Here is a 16,901-nt window from a genome sequence, read left to right on the forward strand (position 1 = left end):
CCCAGGCCCCCAGGGCAGCTGGGCTGGGGAGGGGGGACCTGTGCAGGTGGGTGGTGGGGAGCTGGCAGCAGCCCTGGCTGCACTCTCATGCTGTTCCAGCCCAGAGTGCTCTGATTTACTGTGTCTACATCCAGCCTGAAACACAGTCAGCTAAGCATCCCCAGCTTATGTCCTGGAATGGTTTATTTCAGGGTTTTGTGGGATTTTGGGGAGGAGTTTTTTTGGTGTTTTGGCTTTTTGGGGGATTTTTTTTAAGAGTTTGATGCTGATAGCTGGAATCACCAACTTCACATCTCAGAGCCTTTAAAACAAACAAACAAACAAAGAGGACAGTTTTTGGGGAACACCGTGCCATAGAATGCAGGAAGCTAAAAGGGATGAATGACCAGAAAGGAAGCAAATCCTCCCAGAAGTGGCAGTCAGGCGTGGGATAGCTAAATTGCTAGAACCTGGAGAAAGGTTGTACAGCTGCTGTTGAACAGATGAAAATATATTTCAACTTCCAGATTATAAGTAGCCTCTGAAAAGTTTGATAATTCTGTGGAGTGGGAAGGCACTTCTGGAGACTGCCTAGTCCAAGCCCCTGCTCAGTCAGGCTCTGCTACAGCAGGCAGGTCAGGGCTGTGCCTGGTTGGGTGCTGCTTATCTCCAAAGAAGGAGAATTCATGCTCTCCCTGTTCAACTTGTGCCAGTGTCTGACCACCTTCACTCCATAAAAAAGCCTTACATTCTTTTTTTTCCCCCTGTGTTTCAATTTGTGGTCATTGTCTCTGGTCCTGCTGCTGGGCCCACTGAGAAGAGCCCACCTTTACACCCACATCAGATGTTCATGCACAAGGATAAGATGCCTCCTCCAGGCTGAGCAGGCACAGCTCTCCCAGCCTCTCCTCACGTGACACAGTGCCATCAGACGCTGAGATATTACTGAAAATGGCCATCTTTGACTGGAGTATTCCAGGAATTTCCCGTGTTTGAGGAAGGTGTTTGACTCCCCCCATTTCTGCAGGGCTGTGTCTCTGCTGTGAGAAAAAGAGCTTTCCTGTCAAAACCAGGATGTCGCTGCTCTCTTTCAGTGCAGAAGTGTCATTTTAGCATCCAAATGGAAAACTTAGGGCCTTTCCTAGCAAAAGCTGATGGATGGAGCTCACTTTCCTCATCTTTCTTGCTACATCACTAGAGAGAGACTTAGGAAAATCTTGAATTCACAATGTCTTTGCTTTGCTTAGAAATTATTTTAAATTACAGGTAACATGACTGTATAATTAGATTCTCCTTCACAGATGAGGTCATTCTTTCCATGAGCAGCCTGTGATAAGGATGCTTAGGTGAATGTGGGTGAATGTGTCATGTACAGCAATCTCTGTTGGATTTGGCTTTAGCAGTACTGATTCAAATACTGAAATAAGAGATTTATGACTGTATAATTAGATTCTCCTTCACAGATGAGGTCATTCTTTCCATGAGCAGCCTGTGATAAGGATGCTTAGGTGAATTTGGGTGAATGTGTCATGTACAGCAATCTCTGTTGGATTTTGCTTTAGCAGTAGTGATTCAAAAACTGAAATACTATATTTATTGTCACTCAGGACTGGATTCTATTTCACAATTGTTCTGTGTTTTGCAGAATTAAAATATGTCTTTGTAGTGTCAGAGGCATATTGTCACGGCTTAAAAATGCTTCTTAAGTATACAGCATTTGTGTCTGCTTGCACAATGAGAAATCATAATGGAAGATATTAAAAATTACAATTGGTCAAACAGTCCAAGATCTTGAGAGAGAATGACAGTACTTCTTAGGCTCAGTACAACTGAGCTGTCACATGCATACTGGGTTTCACATTTTCTCTTCCTTCTTCACTCATTCTTTACCCCAGTTCCATGATTAACTCTCCATTCATCATCCTATTTCACCCCTGTTTCTGGTCTTCATTGTCTTCTGCACGACCTGCTGTGCCTGAGCACTGCTAATGAGCCCAGTTACTCTCATGCCTCTCAGATCTCTCCTTGTGAGTAGAAATCTTCCCACTCAGGGTTCCTTCTGTGTTGATAATATAATATGCAGAATAATATCCTGGCAAGGCTTGCTGTATTGCACTTAATCTGGCCCATTCTTGATGGGGCAACAAAGCAATAGACACCATGCTTTATAGAGAGGGCATAAACAATTACCTATTTAATGTAGGAGAATTGGAAAAAATATAGAAATAACTCGCAAAAATATTTTACTGCATTGCACAATTCCCATCTCAGAAAATGAGGAATGGCTGTAATAATTAAGTCACGTTTTGTTCATTTTTTTCTTATTAAGCATTTCTCCTAAATAGCTGTTAGTACTTTAGCTTGTGAAATATTGATTTGCTTGTGTTTGTTCTAGTTTTGAAATAAAATGGACCCTCATATTCTATTAGAGATGCAGCATACTGGTTGCCTGGGATATTGAGAAGTACATTTTAAAATACAGCATGAAGATTTTACTGTAACTGTAGCTGTGATGTTTTCTTTTGTTTGCGCTGTGTTGTTTTTCTTTAGAAGTTGTTTCCAAAATTATGGTGAATGGAATTTTCTTTTCATGTGACCAAATGCTCTTTGTCTTGGCAGCATTCACAAGCACAGAGCTGGCAGAGAAAGTTAGGCAGGATTTGCCTGGGCATTTTCAAAGAAGAGCACCCAGGAACTGAAATTTGATATAATGTAGCCTGAGGTCAGGAATTTTTTCTTTAGAGAGTCAGTAAAGAACATGAGTATCTGTAGTGTGCAAGAAGCCAGGGGTTTTCTAGATGTATATGTACCATTGAAATAGGAAAGTATAATGGGCAATATTCTGTGCAGTGTTGCTTCCTAAACAGTGCCAGTTGATAATAAGGAATTTGGGCCATTTTTCAAAGAGAGATGATATTTCCTGTCAGTCCTCCCTTTCTTTTGGTGAGTTAGATAATACAGTGCTAGGAGAATATGCATCATTTAATCCAATTTGAGCTTGCACTGTGCTTAACTCAAAGACAAATGTGTTCTTGACATCAGGCATTTACCATATAGCACTGAAGCAGTGTGGTTTTGGCGCACTGCGAGGAAATCTGCTGAAACAAGAAAGTGTTTGTTTGAGAGAGAGGGCTGGGAGAGGAGCGCGGGAGGGTCCCACAGGCGGAGGTGGCCCCGTGCTTGGGTGGTTTTCACGCTGTACCTGCGTAGGTGGAGCATTCCCCTGGTGCCAGGGCGCTCCTCAGGGCACACCAGGAGCTCGGGGCATTCCCTGGAAGAGCTTCTGCTCCCCACAGCGTGGCTGGGGCTCAGCACCGGGACAGAGGCATCTGTTCTACCCCAGCACACATTTGCATTCCACAGGTCTGGGAAACTGCGTGACCACCCAAGGCTCGGTGTTTAAAACTGATCAGGCTGGCAGCACAGCACTTCACATCCAGCTGCGCTGCACACACCAACTCCCCAGCCTCTGTGCTGGAAAGTGAGCTGAGAAGGATTTTTTAGACATTGCTTTTGGAGCAGGTACATTCCTGCACAGGCAGGATGTCCAAACCCTCTCGCTTGGCTCGACCTGTGTCGGCTAATACAGCTCCTAAATCGCCTTTGTCTAGGAAAGAAGATTTTAACAGCCGATCACGAAAAATTAGGCTAGGCGAAAAGATTTTGAGAGCTGGCAGCGAAGGAAACCTGGTTAAACAGCATCAGCAAGAGCAGGTGGAAATCACAGAAAGGCTTGTGCCACGGAGGGCTCCTTTCCTGAAAGGTAACTGGTAATTTCATGCTGAAAAAAGAATAATCAATTGCATTTGCAATCATTGTGCTTTTAATGAATCCCAAGCATCAGTTATTGCATAATAGTGGATATATATGTGTATGTGTGTGTGTGTTGTTTCTAAACAACAGATTCTTGCATATAAAGCATTTGTTTTGAAAATAAAAGGGCTCAAAATATATTTGTTGTTCAGTTTTGGCTGGGTGCTGTATACAAGCTAAAAATGTTGAGCTGTCAAAATGGTAAATCAAAATCTTTTACAGTCTAAATGTGCCACTGTATTGTGAAGCTTTATTTGAAATAATGGTTTGAAGTGTGAGAAGTGTGAGAAAGATTAAATAGGGGAAAATAAAGAGAAAATAGACATCTTTAAACCCTGCAAGTAAAACTCTTCTTTATGGGTCCTAACAAGGCAGCTGCAACTATTTCTTTTATAAAAACTAAACAGATCAAGTGTATTTGGAAAGGCTTATATGCTTTCAGAATGCAAACAAATGTGGAGGATAATGTAAGATTACAATCTACTTTCACTGATCTGGTGAGCAGTGGGCTGCAGGAGCACTGCCTCTTTTTAACTTAGTTTTTGTGACAGCACTCCTTAGAACTGCATTTAAAAGTAGCCATTTAATCTACATGGTGTAAAATGAGGGTAGATTGCCATTCAATCAAGAAATAAAAGTAGTACTATTCTAATTGTACTCTTCATAATGTTTATATTTAAATATGAACAAGAAGTAGAATCCCTTCAGTACAGAATAAAAATTGCTGTCCTTCCATCCTAAATCCATAGGAAAAAGAAGTGTACATTATAGACCTTTGTAACTTGAAACTGTACTTTCATTTCACACACATGGCATCCAAGGTCACAGTTTTTATTCCCACCTGAATAAGGTTTAAAAGAATTTTTTTCCTGCAGTATGACTTTTATTATTTCACAAAGAAGGGAAAAGTGATGACACCTAGTCTTACTCAGGGAGACGGATGATCTGTTTGTTTCTACAAAGGAAACTGTGTTTGAAGCACTTTATTAATGGCAGAAGAGAGCAAATAGAAAAGCTGGAGGTGGGAGGGCTTACATTACTGGTCTCACTCATAGAACCTCTTGCTTATTTAGCAATGTAGTGTGGAAACTAATTTTTGATCTTGAGATGTATTGCAATAAAGTAAAACCTTTAGAGCAAAAAAAACCATACGTACAATTCTTTATGCCCTGGTAACCAATATTTATTGATTTTTTAGTAAATTATGTTTCCCAGTCAAGTTTTTAAAATTTGAAAACTTTCATAGAAAATCCTGTAACAGTATGTTTTTCACCCAGCTAAAGTTTTTCAAATAGCAGTTTATTCCCTTTGCATTCCCTCATTTATTTGGTACATTGAGAAAAGGAAATCATGTGGGATTTATAGTACAAAAAGTGCATCCTTTCAATGGGATGTGATTTTTATGGCACTCTGTTCCTTTATCACTTTACTCATTTATCAAAGTGTTGTTGGGCTATGTAATGCTTTACAACTTCAAGCAAGGGTTGCACTCACTTTTTAGAGTGAGTTTTAGGTGAAATTTCTATAAAGGGAAATTTAGTGAATATCAGTAGTGCTGCAACATGGCACGTGCTTTTAGTGTTTATAGCTTACACTTACTGTCTTCTTGAGCATGAATTGAGCCCTATTAAGTACTGACTTTCTGCATTGGGATGCTTGTTTTAATTATGTTACTGTGAGTTGTTTTTGTAAGAGATGTTGAAGAACAAATATGGATACTTCTGAAGGGAGCATACCATAAGGGTGATGGAAATGCACAGTGTGGGGTTTTTTCTCTGGAAGTGGGACTGTCTGGATGACCCCCAATAAAGTCCAAAGACTGGCCAAAGTGATTTGAAAGATGTTTTGTGAGAAGCAGGTACAGACCTGGGTGGTGGAGGAACAGGAGATATGATGGAAGCCACGAGGCAGGGCTCTGGGGTAAGGCTGGGTAACACAAGAGAGCATGAGCAGCAGCCAAGGGTGTTTGTGTGGTCCTGAAGTGGTGAACAGGAAAAGTGGAAGAGGTGGCAGAGGGCAGGTGTAGGCTGAATGAGATGGCTAAAGCAGGAAGCATAGTGAGGAGAGGCAGAAAGCTCCTGTGGGGAGAAGACTGGGGCTTGGAGGAGAAAAAAATGGTGAAGGAGGAATGGCTCTTAGGTGGATCAAAGGGGCTGGAATGGAGAAGTGGGAGCAGGAGGCTCTGTCACATGGGGAGTGGGGTCCTAAACAGCCTGACATGGATGAGGGGTTTGACAAAATTTCATTCTTTGTTGTGTCATGTCAGTGAAACCCCATGGCTGTGTGTATGTGCTACGCCTTAAAATCCTGGTCAGTGCCCAGGAGATCAAGCTGGGTTGTCTGGATTCATTTCTACTGTGGAATTTTACATGGGCAACATAACGCTATTTCTGGTTTCTTTGAAAGTTTTCAATTACCAAAGAGATCACATGCATGAGTGGTGCTGACAGACAGCAATCCAGCAAAGCTCAGTGCTTAACAGACAGGAAATACAAAATTGTGGCTATAATTTTAACAAGGACTGTAAAGCATGATGACTCCTTTTAATTACATTATATGTTGGGGGGGTTTTCTACAGAATTCTTGCCGTGCATTGTGCAAGATGAGTTGTAGTTAACTGAGAAGTTGGGGTCTCTTAGCAGGGGGGCAGCTTGAGGCAGAGACAAAAGCAGTCCTTGTACGTAAAGCCATTAAAGATCAGAGTGGATCTCTCTGCCACTGAGGGCTGTGTGGCACAGACAGACGTACTGCTTGGTAAAGCCATTAAAGGTCAGAGTGGATCTCTGCCACTGAGGGCTGTGTGGCACAGACAGACGTACTGCTTCCACTTTCACAAGGAAATGCTGGCTGTATGGATTTGTGTTTTGGTTTAGTTGCTGGGTGTGCAAATCTGAGACCATGGGTTCAGATTTGCAGAGCTGAAACCACATAACAGTAACTGAAGTCAGTGCCAGCTGCAATTTTATTGTGTGAAATACTGTCTAATGCAAAGGACTCAAGAAGGTCATTTTGTACTTACCTGTTACTCTTCAGCTGAATTTAATGGACAACTTAGACCATAATTTCTCTGGATGCCAGGTTCATCTTGCTAAAAGAGAAAGGAAGTATTATTTTATAATGAGGAATAAACTTAGACCCAGGCTACAAAATTTGTTGCTTGGTCTTCAGACCAAGAGTGGGAAACAGGGTTGCAGAGACAGTCTGAGTTTTGGCATTTCCCACCTGGTGAGGGACTTTTTTTGCAAACTGAACATCATTTAAGGATTTGCTGGTTTAAATAAAAATGGAGATAGTAAACCTTTCTCTTTTAATTTTCACTTTCATGACTGAATCAATTAAAATAGGATTTTTTCACCTCTGGGATGTGTTACTGATTGGAGAACTTTATGAATTTCTCTAACCCATACTTTCCTCCAAGAAAAGCAGAGAATATACTAATGTTTGTCTTTTCAATTTCCTTTCTCTGTGCCCTTTTATTGAGTTTTGATATTTGCCTTATTACTTGGCTTCACATTGCTTCACTTTGCTTTATTTTTCACTCTATTTTTCTCCATTACAGTTTCCTCCCTGGTTTTTCCTCTGCCCTTTGCTTTGCAGTTCATGGTGATTGGAATGCAAGGCCAATACTTTTAGTCTAAACCTTTTGTTATCTCATATTCAGTTGGATCCAAAACTAGACAAAACCTGTTTGTTCCATCCCTAGTTATTAGAAGGGGGCTAAAAGGACTTTGGGGATATAGTGGGATTCATAACTGTGGTCTCTTCATGCGAAACAAGCAATAATGGCACCATAGAAAGTGCAATTAATTATATTTTCCCTAGTTTGTTTTTATGACAAACTCCAGTGACCATATAACCCATATGTGCATTACTAATTATCTCCAAGAACATGATGTTTTTTAAATAGATGTAGAATAATGGCCAAAGTTTGGAAATTATTCTGTCTGACATTTGAGTAATATCTATGGAATGTTTAAGGCCAAGAACTTTATTTGTCAGGAACTTCCATTTCTCAGCATTTCCTGACAGGGATGTACCTACAAATACAGAACACATGTAAGACTAGGGGTTTGCCATCCAAGGAAGTTCATTATTAAAAGAATAGCAAAGCAAAGAATGTAAGTATTTAGCCTACAGTATTTTCGTTTCCTCTGCAACTGTTTTAGATTCATGAGGGCAGAGAAGACAGATCTTGTATATGCAGTACTTGTATATACAAATGTTCATTATCTCACAAATTTAATGCTGGCTTTCTTCTTTACCACCAATACTTTTTTTAAATTGAAATGCAGGTTTACTGTGATCTTAAAAAAAAGAAAAAGTCAAAAATTTTACTGTCTTTTAGAGTAGTAGTCTGAAAAACTATAGTAAAACTAGAGTTGGTATCAGATGTGCAGCATAATACAGTTAATAGCTCAAAATTTTGAGCTTGAGACATAACTTTGATAATGTATAGGGACAATATTATTTCATTTTAGTATATTAGTATTAGAAATAGAGAAATAACATGAGCCGTTAGATTGCAAAATAAATCTAGATTAAAAAATTCTAGCTGGAAAACAGTATTATTAAGGTAACTCTTGGAATTTATAGTTACAATGTAGAAACAGAGACCAGGCATGAAACCATAGACATTCTTTGAATTGCCTATATGAACATTTATTTCTATAGCTGCTGAAAGATGACTTCACCTGAGGATGAATAGGGCAGCTGAACATGCCTCCTTCCAGTTAAGATTATGCAGTATATAAAGTGGAGTTATGGTTATTGAAAACTGAATGCCTGGACATTTGTTTAGGTAAAGAATAATTGGCCTACCTCTGTTCTTATTTGCTGTGAGATCATGACTCAGACCCAAGCATAAAGTACACTTTAGCTATTTTTTTAAGCATGATTTCCTCCAAAAATTGGTCATGTCAAAAATACCCAGCAGGCTTTCTTTCATTGGTAACCTTTTTACCCATTATCTGAATTTGTGCAATTATGATGGAGAGGTAAGAGTCTCAAAAATACTGCATTTCTATGATACACTGTGTACACTGAGCTGTGTGGGATATGCTGTTCTCTACCTGTCACATAGTACCTGTCTATATTTTTCAATAATACTGTGGAAAATTGCTGGCTGGGTGGAGAAGGAAGACCTGATTGATATTGTGTTCAGGGAAGAGCTGCAGTGTGTGCTCAACTCTCCTTGCACATCAGAGAGTTCACGTGTGGGTGACACCTCATAAAAGCCATACCCAAGGGACAAGCTTGGGTTGGAGCTCACAGCTCCCATTATTCACTAGAAGAGAAAATTCAGATTATGGATGAGATTGCATGAATTCTGATAGTAATGTTTTGAAATAGAATGTATACTGCAGCCTAAGTATAATTCAGTTTACCAAGTCAGTAGTCAATCCAAAATAAAAAACAATAAAAGAAAAAGCTGCTTGGGAAACCAAGTTACAGTAGTTGCCTTGCTTACAGAACTATTTTTCAATTGCAGAAAGTATATCCACTTTAAAAGTTCTTCCTCTGGGACCTGGCAGGAAAAGGAGGAGAGCTCTATACATCCCCTTGGGAAGCTCACGATCTTCTGTTTGTTTTGCTGTAAGGGCATGAGGGATGAGCAAAAACTTCACCAATTCTTTCCACAACTTTTAAAAAGCTTAAACCATATAGATGAGGAAATTTTGGAGAGGATACAGTTTTTGGGAAAATGAAGTAATTATTTTAATAATTTTTGAATGCTCATTTTTCCTTAAATTATATATTTCTGAAATCTGTCAGAGGTTTTGAAGTTGAGATTGAATTAAGGGAATTAATGGATGGCACAGACTGTAGGTATTTAAATGTTCCTCACTGGATTCTTGCTCCATAAAGCAACATATCAATGTCACTTTCGCATCTTTAGGATGTAGGTATATATTTTATACACAGTATGTAACTTTTCATGTATATACAACATTTGGAACAGTGTAAGAATGTCACGTAAGTGACATGACTTAATTGGAACCATAGTATTTCCGTATTAGAGATTTCAGTAGGTGTCAGTCAAACAGTACCATGCAGATCTGAACTAATTTAGCAAAATTTGAATGAGAAGGCTCAGAAATATTAGTCCTACTGTAAAAATCCCCTGAAGCCTGATTGTTTCTGTGAAACAGGGTTTTTTTCTATCCAGAATTGACCCTATTAATACAGGATGTATAATTTTTGAATGTACCCTTTTATCAGAACAAGAGCTAGTGTTTTGAATTGAAAGAATAACTTTCAGATTTATCCATTTATTTAATGTTGTAGATATTCTAGTAAGTTAAAAAGTTACTAGTGAGTTCTGTGTTAGTTTATTTGTATGATATCAAGACAGGAGTTTTTCTACAGTCGAGCGGTTTTTGACTGAAAATGAAAAGAACATCACTGAAATACAGTGAAAAGAAATGGCAGTGTTCACGTACTTAACATGTACTTGATAAGCTTTGTATGTTTTCTTTTTGGTGGATGAACTTATAGGACTTCTTTTGGTAGTATCCTTCTAGGCTAAAATTCAACTCCTATCTCTATCTGTTGTTATTCTTGTCTGCTAATTAAGTGATGGATCAAACTTCCTTTAATTTTCAGGTTAGCTCACATCATCCTCTGAAATGGGATTTTCAAAGCTGGACATGGTGCTCCATCCTGAGTGCAGTGGAAGGATTATGTTACAATTATTGTGGATACATGTTTATAAATCCTAGTGCAAGTACAGGTTTTTTGCACAATGGCATGGTAATGTTTTAAGCTTCTGATTAACTCCTAGAGCCATTTTTGCTGTTAATCATGTTTTAACTTTAGGCATTGAAGGTTTCCCCTGACCCAGAAAGACAATCATTCTAGCTGATCTTAATTCCTGAATCCTTTCTAGTATTATAAGTGAAGACACAACATCAGCTCTTTCCAAATCTTCTGGAATTTCATCCATCCTGAGTGAATTCAGGTGAATATTAAGAACGCAGAAATATTCATCTGTTAGTTCTTGTAGTGCCCTAGGATGAGATTTGTAAGATCCCAGCACACTGTCTGGTTTAATTCCTTTCCTTTTTAGGGTTTCTTGCTGGTATTAATTATGGAAGACACATGGTCACAGCTGACCCTCTTCTTGAAGTCTGATATGAGAAAGGCATTCAAAATTCTGCTTGCCCCACACCATTTGTTAAAAACTGTCTTTTCCCATTCAGTAATGGATCCATCTTTTCTTTGCCCTTCCTCTGGCAATAAGTAGTTACCCAGGCCTGCTGTTCATTTTAAGAAAAGGGAAAACATTCAGGGCCCAGTCATGAACCAGTTATTCTGCTTTAAAAAAAAAAGAAAGAAAAAAAGGCAAAGCTGCAAACATTTGAAAAATTGAAACATCTGGAATGCACAGCTAGCTGGCTGAACACATCCAGGGTATTAGTTTCCAGACATTTAAGAACAGGCAAAGTTGTACTATTACTAGGAAATAAGTTTTATGATGGCCATCTCTTGCTGACATAGGTTGAGGTTGTGTCCTGCCCCGGATAAAGTTTTTATCTTGAGCCTCATACTTTGAGTTTGTGAACATGCTAAGGCCCTTGCTGCAGCTTCAGCATATGAGTAACTTCCCTTACAGTGAAAACTTTGGAGACCTCTCCTCAGCCTTCTATCTCCAATACACAGATTCTTCTGCAGCATCTAGATGTGGCATAGACAGACTTCATTAATTGTTTGAAATTAAACTTCCTAAGCACCCCTTGTTAGAAGACATGGGAAAAGAGGTTTGGGCAGAGAAGGTGTAAGTGCAGCCCTGCTGTGTGAGGTGCAGGCACTGCCTGGCTAACCTGCAAGCTTCACAGACAGCATTGCTGCCTGGCTGCACCTTGGCTATCACCTGGAAGGGGCATCAACTTCTTTTGAGGCTGCAGATGTGTCTTTGCCAATGATGTTCTGCCTGTCTGAAGATGGTCCCCCTCTCCCCATACCCCTATGGCTACCACAGCCAGGAGATTACAACCTCTTTGTCTCTCATGTGCCAATTTCATTAGGGCAGAGGATAAATACTAAGCATATCACTAGTGAGGGTGATCAAATAGCACCTGGAGGCATTAAAATTAATCCAGCAGTTTGAGACCAACATCTAGCTTCCCTTAAACACATTTTATGCTGACCTGTAAGTTATTATTCTGTGGCACAGATTTCTCCATGAAGCCTTGAGTGCATGATAAATGGCCTCGTTCACATGCTGGACATTCCAGGCACTCAGTTCATGCACTAGCCATGCAAACTCACATGTTACACTTGGCTGTTTTCCAGCCTGCACATCTCACTGTGCTGTTTGCTTTTCCTACTGATCCTGTGCCCACTGTTTGTCATTATCTGGGGCTCCTCCACCACCTTTCTGTTTCCCATTGTTATACAGTGTATGCACTTACAGGATTCAGTTTATCTTTGTGCTGAATTACCTCTCATGTTACCATAAGTGAAATATCACTTTGAATGCTGCCTTGACCTCTCAGAACTAACTGAGCTCTTCCTTTGCAGGGCTCTGTAGCTCACAGCCCTGCATTCTGCAATGGTTTGCATTCTCCATGGCTGGGTAAGAGCCTTGGTGTGGGCAAAGCTGCAGCTTTTAGGCAAATCAGGCTACTAACATGGAAAGCTATCTCTACACAACCTCAGAAGTCCTTCCAGATCAAACAGTTAAAATTGTACTGCCTTTAATGATGGTTTAAATAGGTTCTGGCCCCAGGGCATCCTTTGTGATGTTTGTGCACGTGTGCACCTCTACAGGAGTCCTCTGCCTGCAGCTCCCAGGGGAGTTTCTGGGAGACACAGTGGTGGTAGTTATTGCTGAGTAAATATCAGACTGGAATCAGCTGCTCAGGAGTAGGAAAAAAGATAACTTTAAGTAGGAAAAAAGTGTAACTAGGACTTACTTGCTGATGACAAAGCATTGGTTTATAGTACCTTGTTTGGTTGGGGTTTGTTTTTAATATCATCAAACTGATGTGTATCACTACATATAAAGTAAATAGTGGTACAAACAATACTTATGCCAAGTAATCTAATTCTGCATTTTTAAATCATACAGTATTTCTGATCAACCATACAGTATTTCTCCATGAAAAATACTTTTGTTCAGATGCCACTATGTCCTAATATTAAAAAAAAAGCATAGCAAAGAGGATCTTAACTTATGTAATATTTTGTTTGTTTGTTTTCCACCTTCTTACAAACTAGTATTTGCTATGAAATTATGGTGGAGTTGTAGAGACTCATTGTAAGTAACCCACTGCAATGCTTGTCTTCACAACTGGTGAAATTAGGGAATAGTGACACAGAGCATCAGGGCAGCTGCTGCTTGTTAGCTGGGTCATTTGTAGCAGACAAAACAACTCCTTCCTGCTTGACTGGCAAGTTATTTTAATGCAGTGTAAATTAAAGATTTCAGTGATGTTCCTAGTTGCATGAAATCCCCTTGGGTGCCTTCCTGACATGACCTCCTCTAACATTAATGCTGATGTTGTTCCTTGTTCTGGGGGTGTTAGGAGTTGCTGTCTCGTCCTGGATGCCATGGAGCTACTCCCTGAAATCATCTAGGAGCTTCATTTAGCGATATCCTCCAGTTTCAAGGACTGAATACCAGTGGCAACAGCCTTGATCTCTCCTTTTACTCATGTGCTAAATCTAAACTATGCATCCAGAGATAAAAATGGTGGCCTGTAGTCATCTTCTGTATTTAGTAATTCCTGTTCAGCCTTGAATGAAAACTGTAATTTTTCAAGTCAAAAATGGACTGCCTGTTAATTTCTTTTTTAGTCAGCTAATCACTGAAAATTCAGAAAATCATGTTTTGTCAAAAGAAGGAAATTTCCACCAGTGCAAAGCCAAAGGCTTTAGGAGAAAAATGTGGGAGGCTCCAGGCTGCTTCCCTAGTGCATGGTAGAGAACATTGCTCCATCACAGTTGACCCCTAGAGATACACAGAGATGAGCTACAGTACCAGTTTAATAATGATTTCTGTATTTTCCTCCCAGTAGTTACACAGGAGTTAAATTTTAAATGACAAGTCGCAGCTAAAAGCACTGGTTTTTCTTTAGTCTCTGTTCTGTCCATAAGCACAGGCCTTATTCCAGATGACATGATAGAGATTTTTCCAAGCCCTCTGTGAAAATATTGGCAGAAAATAGCAGGTGCAGCCTTAATTTTCACTCTTCATCACAGCATGTTTAAGCTCACAGTCCTAACACCAGCTGGTTTTTATCTTCCTCAAAAAGCTCTGTAATGCTTATCAGTACATTGACATTCCTGACAGTTGGGAGCTGTTTTGTGCTGCTCAATGGCATGCAACAGCTCATATCTTTATATCTTATAGAACTTAAATATATTTATTTAATATAATAATTCTGATAAAATATCATCTCTCAAGCAGAAGTCTTGTTATGTTACATGTTTGGAAGCCAAATCCAATGGTTACTGACCATTTTAAAATGATGCTGATAGGATGTGTGGCCGATGAGCCCAGGCATTCAGCAGTTTGTCAGACACTGTTCTGGAGAGATATGAGAGGAAGTTTACCCAAGTGTCCTTATCTCTCCAGGAGAGACATTGTATTCTGTAGCAGCAAGGAAATGCAGCCAGCTGATGGTACTAGATATTCTTGCATCATTAGAAAAGCTAACATATAAGATGAAAACCCTGTAGATTGTGACAGAACTATTTCTAAAGGGAGTTTCTTAACCTTCTGAAAAGATTCTAAGTAAATTTGTTTATGATTTTCTTAGAGGATGTTTGCTTAGAGGACATTAAGAGCAGGTATAGGTCCACTTACAGTTTGAATAATTTTCTATGCATGTGTTTGCTGTAGCTGCCACGATGACATGTGATGAAGTGGCCACTGCCTGACCTGTGGGCAGTGTCAGTGTGGAATGGCAATCTGCTCATTGCCAGGACTGAGGATCCCTGATCAAAAGATATGTTTTAAAAGTATGTGTTTTGGTAAGTGGAAATACAGACACAACCTGTGCCAATGGATGGAACAGCCAGGACTGCCTTACCTCAGTCACACCACAGGTGTCTTTTGGGGTAAGGGTTGCTTGGTGGACTAAAAGAGCTGTAAAGGAAGAGGATGAGATGTGTGTTAGGAGCTTCTTTGGAAGCTGAATTCTCAACAAGACAGAATAGGTGGCAAAATCTGTGTTTTCTTTTTACCGTGATGATACGTGGTTAAAATACTTGAGGCCCTTGTAAAGGATTCTGAATTTTTTAAATGAAAGGTGATTTACATGCAGACAACATTACTGGTATTTTCAATGGAAAAACTGAATTAACATCTGATAGCACTTGTGTTGAAGATGATAAAAATACTGTACGAGATCCCTTTAAATTATCACAAAACTACTTGTACAGAAGTTGACATAAATACCTTTTTAGTCTTCAGTGAATTTCAAAAGAATACATTCAGTAACTTCAAAACAAGTTCCAAGTACTTCAGCTTTAATTTTGTGATTAGATGTTTCCAAGTATTGAAAGAAGTACGTGTGAGCTCTGAGCTTTTCTGTTTTACTTTCTTGTTCACTGAAACAGGACTTATATAGACTTGAGGTAAAGAAAGCAAGCACCCTTACCACTTATTATGTTATGTGATCTTTGCACAGGCAAGCCTTGTAAAATCAGCAGCATTTTTAAGAACCTTGATAGCTACACAAGATATTTATGTACTTTTTCAGAAGGGAAGTGCTGTGAAACTGTCAGAGCTCTTCTGGATTTCCAACAGAGCACAAAACCCCAAAGAAAATAGTGGGTTTGGATGATGCAGTCAGTATGAATTGCACCTATCTGCATTGGTACTAAACATTGTCATAAATGTTTTTAATTATCACATGATTTTGCCAAACCAAAGTGATGTGTTTTCAGCAGTTCTATCAAGTAGTCCATATTCATAGATATATGGATTTGAATTTTTTGATATGTCTTGATATGTGAGACAACCATCTGTAAGGAGGAGAAGAAGAGTGACTTGCACTATTAGATTTAACTGGTCACTCATCTGCTCACTCAATATGCAGGCTACAGACTTCTTAGGCTTTGTTTGATAGCAAACAAGATTTATGGTTTCTCCTAGCCTTAAGAAAATTCTTGCAGAGTAGGAGTAATGCAATTCCTTATTTATCTGTCTGGTTTTGCTCTCACCTTCATCTATCTGTAAGAGCTGGAGCGCCCTTCATCTGTCATCAGCCTGAGCACTTCTGTTGCTGTGTAATTAGCCCTGTTGCAGCCCTCTGGACAGGTGAGGAGCTGGAGAGCACATTTCCTCAGCCAGGTTCCCTCTGATGGCTGCACACTCCTGTTTCACCAGCCAAGGACATGTCTCTGTGTCCCATGGCTGCAGGAGACACAGAGTTCTCTCTCCAGCCTGTCCAGCTTGCCACTGTCTCCTCTGAGGAGCTGATGGGCTGCAAGGCTGTGATGAGGACTCTAATGCTTTATTGCATGGCTGCTGAGCAGGTGTCTGCATAATGATAGTAAATAACACTGACCAGCAACATATCAGCATGCTCAAAGTGTCACAATAATGTAACACGCTCTGGCTTGGTGGGTATCTACTGTCTCTAACACCAGGTTTAAAATTTGTAGCTAGGTTAATCTAAAAGTATGCTTGTATCTTATGAAATACTTCATCTTAATATAGTAATGTAAACATTACCTTTAAAAAGTTCTGGTATTTCTTCCACCTTCTTTCCAATACATTTGACTCCAAAGAAAGCCTTTTTAACTGTTTCTGCAGTTTATAAAGAAATGTGTCCACTTATTAAATCCAGACATGCCATTTGTTAAAGGAATTGCATCCTGTGAGACATCCTGGAGAATGTTCCTTTCATCTTTTAAAAACTGCTTCAGCTACATAAAATGGGTATTCATTCTCCCTGAGTTCACTTTAGTGAATGCTGTAATGCTGACTTCAAAATAAATGGATCTCTGGAAGGAGCATGTTCCTCCCTGCTAAGCTGAAGTTCTGGTATTTTCAGTATGGTACGAGATGCCTTATAAATGTTGTATCTGGACAATTGAGCGTAATGCATCTAAAGACAACTCTTCTGGTTTCATGAAAGTCTCTTCATTATAAATTA

The 16,901-nt window shown here is 39.6% G+C and overlaps 1 protein-coding gene across 5 annotated transcripts in view; it reads left to right on the forward strand.

Moving 5' to 3' along the window:
• Nucleotides 1-16,901, forward strand: part of KIAA1217 (KIAA1217 ortholog) — a 354,772-nt gene that overhangs the window by 122,248 nt on the left and 215,623 nt on the right. For 3 of the 5 annotated variants that reach the window (XM_039703516.1, XM_039703525.1, XM_039703535.1), the window contains exon 1: nucleotides 3,728-3,742. The exons of 1 other annotated variant lie outside the window; for it this stretch is intronic. The gene's annotated coding sequence lies outside the window, so the exon portion shown is untranslated. Of the gene's footprint in view, nucleotides 1-3,725; nucleotides 3,743-16,901 lie in introns of those variants that run through there. One more of the 5 variants, XM_039703638.1, reaches the window with a different exon arrangement.

The sequence above is a fragment of the Passer montanus genome, unplaced genomic scaffold, assembly GCF_014805655.1.
Source record: "Passer montanus isolate IOZ18808 unplaced genomic scaffold, ASM1480565v1 scaffold10, whole genome shotgun sequence".
Lineage (NCBI taxonomy): Eukaryota > Metazoa > Chordata > Aves > Passeriformes > Passeridae > Passer > Passer montanus.